The sequence below is a fragment of the Spermophilus citellus genome (assembly GCF_964194105.1).
Source record: "Spermophilus citellus genome assembly, chromosome: 1".
Lineage (NCBI taxonomy): Eukaryota > Metazoa > Chordata > Mammalia > Rodentia > Sciuridae > Spermophilus > Spermophilus citellus.
Window position 1 is genome coordinate 185,231,437 of NC_138182.1, and position 11,037 is coordinate 185,242,473.

Here is an 11,037-nt window from a genome sequence, read left to right on the forward strand (position 1 = left end):
GATCATTACAAATTACATGCATGTAGTGAATTATTAAACTGTATCCTGTAAATATGTACAAAGTTATGGTGTAATTTAAAAAAAAATAAAAGAATGGATTTTAAGATTAATGAAAAAAAAATCCACAAAGCTCTGCCTAATAATACATGAGCAACTTTTGAAAGGAGATTTAACTTCCCAGAGCCTTAGCCTCCTCCTTCACAGAAAGGCATTGTAGCATGTTCACATGTATACACACACACACACACACACACACACACACACACACACACTTCACATAATTGACCTTACCCTTTTAATTTTGGCTTAAACCATATTTGCTTTATTTAAAGTAGGTTTCTTCCCTTGGTCTCAGCCCGACACGAGTTTCCTTCAAAGCACATATCACATTTTATGATTAAGTGTTTTGGTTCAGAAATACCTAGTCTTGGTGCATGAGAACTGGCTACCAAAGATGAAAGGTGTCAAGAGACTGAAGAAAGAGGCAGATAGATCAGGATTGCACAGTTTCCTGGGGACTTATGGACAGAAGCATGTCTTGGGTGACAGCAGGACAGGTGGATGCCATATTCAAAGGCAGGAGGAGAGTTTATATGCTAAGTAGACAAAGGTGGGCCATGGCTAATCAGAATGTCCCTGGCCTTGCTCAGCAAGTACTGACATACCCAACATCAGTTAAGAGACAGTATGGGCACCGTCATTGGCTGGCACAACACACTTGGTTGACTATTTTGATTACTTTGCTTATCCTGTAGGGCTTGGGATGTGAGCTGGGATCACTTGGCAGGCAAAATGGCAATTACCAATAGGCTGGCTGTGGTCATGTCAAGCTGGGGACTACAGATTTATGTATCTTTTGTGTTATTTTCCAATCAGCCTTCAGATAGGAAGTACAGCTGTATGTCATCACTGTATTTGAGATGTGGAAACAGTGCAGAGTTTTGGAGCTGGCTTGTAATTATGTCATTATTATTAGTTATATTTTTTTAATTGAAAGTAGGAAAATTGTAGGTACAAGCTCCTCTTTCCTTGGTTCATGGAGAGGATGTTATATATTCACAAAGGTTAAGCTATAGAACAGAGCTTAACTGGGTGGAGAAGTCTGGGGGTCCTGGCCAGGAGAATCTTGTCTTCCAACGAGAGCTGGTGTGTGTTTTATTCATTGTCATTTTTGTGATCAGCCCCCAAGTTTGAGAAGATAAAGCTTTCTCGAAGCCTCTTCCACTCTAGCCTATTCACGTAGTTCGATTTATTTTAGTAATGAATTCAGTTGACATTTTCCCTCTGGAATCCTGTTATTAAAACAAACTTGCCAGAGACTCTGCTCATAGGTACAACAGTGTGGAAACAAAATGAACTTGGATGTATGATATGAGTCCCAATATTGGTTCAGCCACAGCGTGACAGTTAGAGTGAATGAGAGCAATGGGATTCTCATTAAGCCTCACGATTTAGCACCAGCCTCTGGGAGAGGAGAAAATCATGTCTGATCATACTGTTCTGTTAGCCTCATAAAGAAATGCGCATGAGAGGAATTGTTGGGGGGAAGAAAAGAGAGCAGGACTATTTATCCCAACTTCTGATTGTTTGCTGACAGATCTAAGACAGAAGATTAATTGAAAAACATGTATAAGAGAAGTAAAGTGAGGTCCTGGTCTGAAGGCTCAGTCATCACTCATTTTTTGAGCATCGACTTAGGTGCTAGGCATAATTATTATTATTGTTGTGCTAGAGGTGGAACCCAGGGCCTCACACATGCTTGGCAAGCGCTCTACCACTGGTCTCCACCCCTGGCTCTGCTAGGCACTCAAGTCCTTGCCCTCGAGAAGCTTCCATTCCAGTGGGAGGAAACAGAAAACAAGAAAGTGAACATAAACTTCTATAAAGAAAATAAAATGGTAGTATTATAGGCAGATACGCTGATGGGGGTGCTGGAGGCCACTTTGGATGTATGGTCAGAAAAAGTTTCTCTGAAGTGGTAACATGCGTGATAACTGGGGATTTGGATGGAGGCCACTGCCCAGAGATGGAAGTCAGTAGCATCCCAGCTGAGAGGCTATTTCTTCCCCCCAACAATTCCTCTGAAGAGCTTGACACTAGGGAAAACAATCAAAAGATTAGCTGATCTCTTCCAAATGCTAACATGCAAACCATTACAACCTTTGCTCCTTAACTTAGTTATGTTTATAGTTTAGTTATTAGTAATATTTATAATTTACTAGTGATGTGACCTTGGACAAGTTATTTGATCGATCTAATTCAAAAACTATGAAATGTCAGTATTAGTGATTTCACCCCTCATAGTCTTGTTATGAGAATTATATGTGATAGCAATAAGTACTGCTAAGTAGTATCTATTGTTTTTTTATGTGCTGCTGGCAACTATGTTAAGTCTTCACACATAGTTGCTCATTTAATCTTGATAACTTCCTTGACAAGAAGGTAAGAAAGAGTATTGCAGATGCGGCTATTGAGTGCCAGATGGTGATTACCTTGATTTAGGTCTTCAAGCAAGTGTGGTGGCAATGGGATTCAAATCCAGGTGTTCTTCCCAAGTTCTCAACTTTACTTATATATCACCTGGATATAGAAGCCTTAGATCAGTGCTTATCAGGAGCCTAACCTCAGTGCCTCTGGTTATCTCTAAGCACATTGCCTTTCTTCTATCACATGACAATTTCAAGTGATCTTAGAATCTGCATTTTAAAAATTTATTTATTTTAATTAGGTATATATGACAGCAGAATGCATTATGATTCATTGTACACAATTGCTGCACAACTTTTCATTTCTCTGGTTGTACATGATATAGTGTCACACCCTATGTGCAGTCTTACATGTACCTAGGGTAATGATGTCCATCTCATTCCACCATCTTTCCTGCCCCCATGTATCTTCCCCACCTTCCCTCCCCTTTGCTCAATCAAAATTCCTCCATGCCTGTCCCCTCCCCATTATGGATCAGCATCCATTTATCAAAGAGAACATTCAGCCTTTGGTTTTTTGGGACTGGCTTACTTCACTTAAATCCATATGCAGAAAAATGAAAATAAACCCCTATCTCTCACCATGCACAAAATTCAACTCAAAATGGATCAAGGACCCTTAAGAATTAGTCCAGAGACCCTCTGCCTAATAGAGGGAAAAATAGAACCAAATCTTCATCATGTCAGATTAGACCCCAACTTCCTTAACAAGACTCCTAAAGTGCAAGAAATAAAATCAAGGATTAATAAGTGGAATAGACTCAAACTAAAAAGCTTCTTCTCAGCAAAAGAAACAATCAATGAGGTAAACAGAGAGCCTACATTTTCAGTGCAAGTTTTTGCTACACACACATCAGAGAGAGCACTAATCTCCAGGATATATAAAGAACTCAAAAAATACCAAAAAAACAAAAAACAAAACCAAAACCCCCAAATAACTCAATCAAAAAATAGGCTAAGGAGCTGAACAGACACCTCTCAGAAGAAAATATACAATTGATCAACAAATGAAAAAATGTTCAACATCTCTAATAATTAGAGAAATTTAAATCAAAACTACTCCAAGATTTCATCTCATGCCAGTCAGAATGGTAATTATCAAGAATACAAACAACAATAAGTGATGGTGAGGATGTGGGGGGAAAGGCACACTCTTAGATTGCTGGTGGGACTGCAAATTGATGCAACCAATCTGGAAAGCAGTATGGAGATTTCTTGGAAAACTTGGAATGGAACTACCATTTGACCCAGCTATCCCACTCCTTGGTCTATACCCAAAGGACTTAAAATCAGCATACTATAGTAATGTAGCCACATCAATGTTTACAGCAGCTCAATTCACAATAGCTAAATTGTAGAAGCAACCTAGATGCCCTTCAACAGATGAATGGATAAAGAAGCTGTATACACACACACACATACACACACACACACACACACACACACACACACACTTAATGGAATATTACTTAGCATTAAAAGAGAATAAAATTATGGCATTTGCAGGTACATGGATGGAGCTGGAGAATAGAAACTGCATTTTACAATGCAGCATTTTTGAGTCAGTGATTTGCTGTAGAACTGCAGCTGGAAGTCACATCTAACTCCAGATCCCCAGGTCTTTTCCCTACAGTGTGCCTCCTGGAGTTTTGCTTATTACAATTAAGCATATTTTGAAAGGAGCCCTCAGAAATACATACTGAATTTGCTTCGGCAGATCTAGCTGTTTGCAAAACAATAGGTCCAATTTTCTTCCTTAACACTGCTTCTATTAACATTTAAAAGATCCCTTCATATTCATTGTTCCTATTTTAAGCAAAAAAATTGTCAGAGTATTTCGGTGTTCATCAGCTGATAAAACCCACCAGGATTCTGAATCGACACCTCCTCTGCCACCTGTCAGCCCCGGTGTTACTCTTTGTGCTTGTCTTGTTCCTCCTTCTGCACATCCCAGGAATTTCCAGATTCTTTTGAGACTTGGTAGAAATCTTTGTTCCGGGTGAGTTTGTTTGTTTGCACTTGGTCATTTCTATTCTCTTGGATTCCTGGAGCTGAACTTTGAGGATGAAAAAAAAAATCTTGTTGGCTAGGATTGTTGGAATTTAGAGTCGACCTCTGAGACTGGAGGGAATTACGTCTGAGCTCATTGTCTTGCAAGGCAATTGGAGCTGCAAATGGATAAAGAGGACGTGACTAGGGAAAGGTGAATAGCAAGAATATCTTCCCCCACATAACTGATGAGGCTGAAACTCTCTCTGAGCTTTCTCTGAGGATGGTGCAGGCATATAACTCCAGTCCAGACTTCCGTGGATATGACACTCTGATGCTCCATTAGACATGAAGACCTACCCCCTGTCTTCCAAATTGAAGGTAATACAGATGAAACACCTGACCTTCATTCCCAAGCTTGAACTCTCTTAATATTCCTTTCATCTGCTAATAGATCCTTTAAGGCACTCAGGTAAAAATGTTGGAATCTTTCTAAACTCTCTCTTTTGCCTATGTGACTCCACATCCTATTTATCAGCAGTACCTGTTGGCCTTTACCTTCCAAATAGATGCGCAGGCTGGCCAGTTCTCACCACCTTCAATGTTGCCACTGCCAGCCAAGCCATCTCCTCTTTTTTGTGCTTCTTTGGTCTCCTAACTGGCCTTTTGCGTTCACTCCAGCCTTACTCTGGCACATAGGGTGGCAGCCAGAGTGATCCTTTTAAATCTGCATTGGTGCATGACCCTTCTCTGGAAAATCCACTGGCCTCCTGTCTCTCAGAGTGAAAGCTCACTTCTTAAAATGGCCTCCAGGATGTCCGCTCTCTCTACTGCCCCTCCCATGTCATCTGATCTACCCAGCGTCCCCTGAGCCTTACACATGCCCGCCTCCTTGTGCTCCTCCACTCCCAGGCACAGTCCTGCCTTGGGGAGGGAAGTCCCCTTCTCCTGGAGAGCCTTTCTCCCCATCAAGGCTGAGCCCTCAGCAATGACAAGTCCCTGAGCACTTTAGGTCAAAGAGCAATCTGACTGCCAGCCTGTTCTTCCACTCCCTCCACTGCCTCGTTTTCTTCTCCCAGGACAGACGATCATCTGACACCCTACAGATTCTAATGATGTTGTTTATTCCCCTCCTGACTGCTGTCCACTAGAATGTAAGCGCCATGAGAGCAGGCATTTTTCACTCTATTTTCAGTTCCTGGAAGAGTACCTGGAAGTTAGCAGGCATTTAAACACATCGTTAGATGAACAAATGACTGTTAAGAAATCAGCACTGTGCCTGACTATCTTCACCCAGAAATCATTCCATTACAAAAAGTCAAAAAACCCATTCAAGTGCAAAAGGAATGTAATTGGATCCCTTCCAGTGCTACTGGAAATGGGGGAGTTGCTTTCGGGGTGTCTCTTCCTGGGTACACAAATAAAGCCATTAGTTGCTGACTCCTTTTGTCTATAGTCTCCATTTCCTTTCCCCTTAGCTTTGTTCTCAGGCTGGTTTTTATTGTCACCATCAACTTCAGGTTGACGTAAGTCCAGACTGGCAATATCAGTGTGTAAGGTGGGGAGAAGCATTTCTGTTTTTATTTAATTTTTAAATTTTTTTAGTTGTTGATGGACCTTTATTTTATTCATTTATTCATATGTGGTGCTGAGAATCGAGCCCAGTGCCTCACACATGCTAGGCAAGTGCTCTACCTCTGAGCCACAACCCCAGCCCAGCACTTTTTTTCCTAATGCTCTCCCTGAAGTCCTAGGAGGCCATCTCACTGATCTGACTCAAGTCAGGAGCCTGACCCTGGACCACTCACTGTGATCCAGTGGCACAAGTTGCTCCCATTGGCCAAGTGGAATCATCTGACCACCCTGGAGTAGAGTGAGAGAGTTAGGGAGTCAGGCCCACCTACCACTCCCTACACTGACAGGGACGGAGAGAAAGAATAGTGCTATTATCAGGCTCATCTCACATTAGCACCAGAGCCATCATTGCAAAACATGTTTCCTAATCCTCAGTGGTTCCTCATTAAAATAAATGCCCAAGTCTTTGGTATACCATTTAAGACGCATCATAGCATGGCCCCAATCTGTTCCTTCAGCCCTCTCTCTCACATGCCCTCCCATATTCTATTTGCTCAGAAACACAGGACTGTGTGCTATTCCTGGATTGTCATTTGTCCATTTATTTATCCATTCACACATAATTTTTCTTTCCTTTTCTTTGAAGGGTGGGGAGTACCAGGGATTGAACTTAGGGGCACTCGATTGCTGAGCAACATCCCTAGCCCTATTTTGTATTTTATTTACAGACACGCTCTCACTGAGTTGCTTAACACCTTGCTTTTGCTGAGGCTGGCTTTGAACTCCTACCTCAGCCTCTGGAGCTGCTGGGATTACAGGCATGCACCACCGCACCCAGCTCACACATAATTCTTACCAAGGACTTCCTATATGCTTTTTAGCCATTGCCCATTTAGTGACTGCTCTTCTGAGGTGTTTTGCCTTCTCTATGTATATAAACACATTCTTTATAGCTGGGGATAAGTGCCACATTTTTTGAAGATGTCTTTATTCTCTGCCCCCCATACAATTCAGAATGATTTATTTCTTTCATCTCTATCCATAATACTTTTCTTATTTCTCTTTTGAAGGGTCCTTGGGTTAGTGTCATATATGCACATATCTATTTCCTGTATTGGACTTCAAATTATTTGAGGGCTTATACAGCTCTTATATAGCCAGGAATATATAGGATGTTATACATAGGGTAGATATCTATTGAATGTGTGTGTAATGAATGAATAACAAACTGAGGTCACATTAGAACAGAGGAAATGGTGATGGAAACAGGTTCTGATTCATGTTTTTATTGGAGTCAGCTTGGTGAGAAGGATCACTAGGCAATGCTGAACTGACGTGGATCTGGGGCGAACAGTTTGGGCCTCTCAGAACACACACTGAGCCCGGATCGGCTGAATTCAAGCTCCCGTTTGCCTGCTTCCCGCAGACAAACAGCTGTGACTCAGCACTAATCCATCCGGCTGAAACAACTGGTCAGCCCTTCTCATCCTACGGAGGTAAATGCCTACTGAGCCTTCATAGGTAGTGGCCACAGGTTTGAAACGGGGCTTGGAGAGACAGTAAGGACCCACCCGTTGCATTGGTCACCCGGCAAAGGGAAATGAACTGTCGCCATTTGCAAGAGATACTACCATGGCAGAGAACTGATGTCACCAGAATGCGGCGGAGGAGATAAGTTCATTGAAACCTGCGGCTACAGGTGTGTAATTCCCTAGCCTTCCCTCTCCACACATCGGGGAAACCTTAAGGGCCCCTCCCAGCTCTCCCATAAGGGCCCCTCCCAGCTCTCCTGTGAGCGCGATAGCCAGACCGAGGCAATCAGACGTGGTGCGGGACCCGCGGCGCGGAAGTCCCGGCTACCGCTCCCACCAGTGCTGACAACTGAGGTCTCTTGAAGAAGCTACCGGGGCGTGGCTACTGGAGGGCAAGTAAAATTCGCTGAGGATTCTTAGCCCCAGGCTCTACAAACTTAGGGTCTGAGGGAATGGCAAACAGGGAGAGTGTGCCCAGTTGTTCATGAAAACAGGGCTCCTGGGAGCAGCAGACCTGGCGTGTAGCCAGTATTGTGGTGAGCGGCACCCGTGAGAGGGGGCTGGCTAGAGGAAAAGTGGGAAGTGACTAGACACAAGAGGAGGCCCTAGGCACTCAGGATTGGAAACTCGCCCAGTCTGGGAGGAGGAGCTGCTGCACAGTGATTGGTTCCCGCGTATTGACAGGAGAAACTTGGCCTGGTAGGCACAGCGCCACCTACTGGAAGAGAAGTTAATCAAACTCTAAGACTGCATTTATTAGTTTTTTTTTCTCTTTTTTTTTGATTTGGGTTTTTTCTTTCATTTTCATTTTTCTTTCTTGTTGTTTTTTAAATTTTTTTTACAATTTTTTTTAAATTTTTTTTCTTCTAATTTTAATTTTAATTTTTTTTATTATTATTTTTAAAATTTTTTTTCTTTTTTTTATTTCCTATTTTTTTTCTTCTTTTGTCTTTTCAATTTTCTTATTCCCCCTTCCTTGAATTCTACCTGCTTACTCTCACTCTCGTTAGTGACTTCTTCCCTTCCCTTCTAATACCTTTCCTCCCAAGCATCAAATAAATTTATAGGAGTAAACAGTAACTCAGCAGCAACTTGAAAAAGCAAGGAAGAAAAGGAGTACAAACAATGCAGGACAGCCTAAATATTCAGGAGGACCTAGAGTCATCATAAAAATGGTCATATAAAGAACTCAAGGAAAACCTTAGACAGATGGAATGGAACCTTAAAGAGGATACGAGACAGCAAATTCAAGCAGCGAAAGAACACATTGAGAATGAATTACATAAACAGCTAAAAGAAGAAGTTAAGCATCTTTATAAGGAGATAGAGATTATAAAAAATAATCAAACAATAATTCTAGAAATGAAGGAAACGATAAACCAAATTAAAAACTCAATTGAGAGTATCACTAACAGAGTGGAGCAAGTAGAAGCCAGAACGTCAGATAATGAAGACAAAATATATCATCTTGAAAAGAGTCTAGCCAACTCAGAAAGGCTGGTAAAAAATCACGAGAAAAACATCTAAGAGTTATGGGATAACATAAAAAAACCAAACTTACGAGTCATCGGGATAGAAGAAGGTACAGAGATTCAAACCAAGGGAATGAGTAACCTGCTGAATGAAATAATTACAGAAAATTTCCAGAAATAAAAAAGGAAACAGATATACAAATTGTAGATGCATACAGGACACCGAGCACACAAAATCACAGTAGACCAACGCCAAGACACATTGTTATGAAGATATCCAATATACAGAACAAAGAGAAAATATTAAAAGCTACAAGAGAAAGGAGATAGATTACATTCAGGGGTAAACCAATAAGGTTAACAACGGATTTTTCATCACAGACGCTGAAAGCAAGAAGGTCATGGAACAATGTATTTCAAACACTGAAAGACAATGGATGCCAACCAAGAATTCTGTATCCAGCAAAATTAAGCTTCAGGTATGACAATGAAATAAAAATCTTTCAGGATAAACAAAAGTTAAAAGAATTTGCAGCCAGAAAACCAGCATTACAAAGCATTTTGAGCAAAACACTACATGAGGAAGAAATGAAAAACAATAACCAAAACCATCAGTGGGAAGTGCCTCGGTAAAGACAGAGGGCGACGGGAAAGATAATCATGGAGAAACAAACTAAATTTTTTTTTTAAAAAAAGGATAAATAATCAAACATGGATGGAAGTACAAACCATATATCAATAGTAACTCTGAATGTTAATGGCTTAAACTCTCCAATAAAGCGACATAGGCTGGTATCATGGATTAAAAAAACAAATCCAACAATATGCTGCCTCCAGGAGACACATCTGATTGGAAAAGACATACACAGGCTGAAGGTGAAAGGATGGGAAAAAATATACCACGCACACGGTCCTCGTAAGCAAGCAGGGGTGGCCATCCTCATATCGAATAAAATCGACTTCAAGACTAAGTTAATCAAAAGGGATAAGGAAGGACATTATATACTTTTAAAAGGAACCATTCACCAACAAGACATAACAATTATCAATATTTATGCACCAAATAATGGTGCTGCGACATTCATAAAACAAATTCTCCTCAAGTTCAAGAATCAAATAGACCACAACACAATAATTATGGGTGACTTCAACACACCTCTCTCACCATTGGACAGATCCTCCAAACAAAAGTTGAATAAAGAAACTATAGAACTCAATACCACAATCAATAACCTAGACTTAACTGACATATATAGAATATATCAATTATCATCAAATGGATATACTTTTTTCTCAGCAGCACATGGATCCTTCTCAAAAATAGACCATATATTATGCCATAGGGCAACCCTCAGTAAATATAAAGGGGTGGAGATAATACCATGCATTTTATCTGATCATAATGGAATGAAACTGGAAATCAATGATAAAAGAAGGAAGGAAAAATCCTACATCACATGGAAAATGAACAATATGTTACTGAATGATCAATGGGTTACAGAAGACATAAAGGAGGAAATGAAAAAATTCTTAGAGATAAATGAAAATACAGACACAACATATCGGAATCTATGGGATACAATGAAAGCAGTTTTAAGAGGGAAATTCATCGCCTGGTGGTCATTCCTCAAAAAAAGAAAAAACCAACAAATAAATGAGCTCACACTTCATCTCAAAGCCCTAGAAAAGGAAGAGCAAAACAACAGCAAATGTAGCAGAAGGCAAGAAATAATTAAAATCAGAGCGGAAATCAATGAAATTGAAACAAAAGAAACTATTGAAAAAATTAACAAAACTAAAAGTTAGTTCTTCGAAAAAATAAATAAGATCGACAGACCTTTAGCCATGCTAACGAAGAGAAGAGAGAGAACTCAAATTACTAACATACGGGATGAAAAAGGCTATATCACAACAGATGCTACAGAAATACAGAAAACAATTAGAAATTATTTTGAAAACCTATATTCCAATAAAATAGAAGAT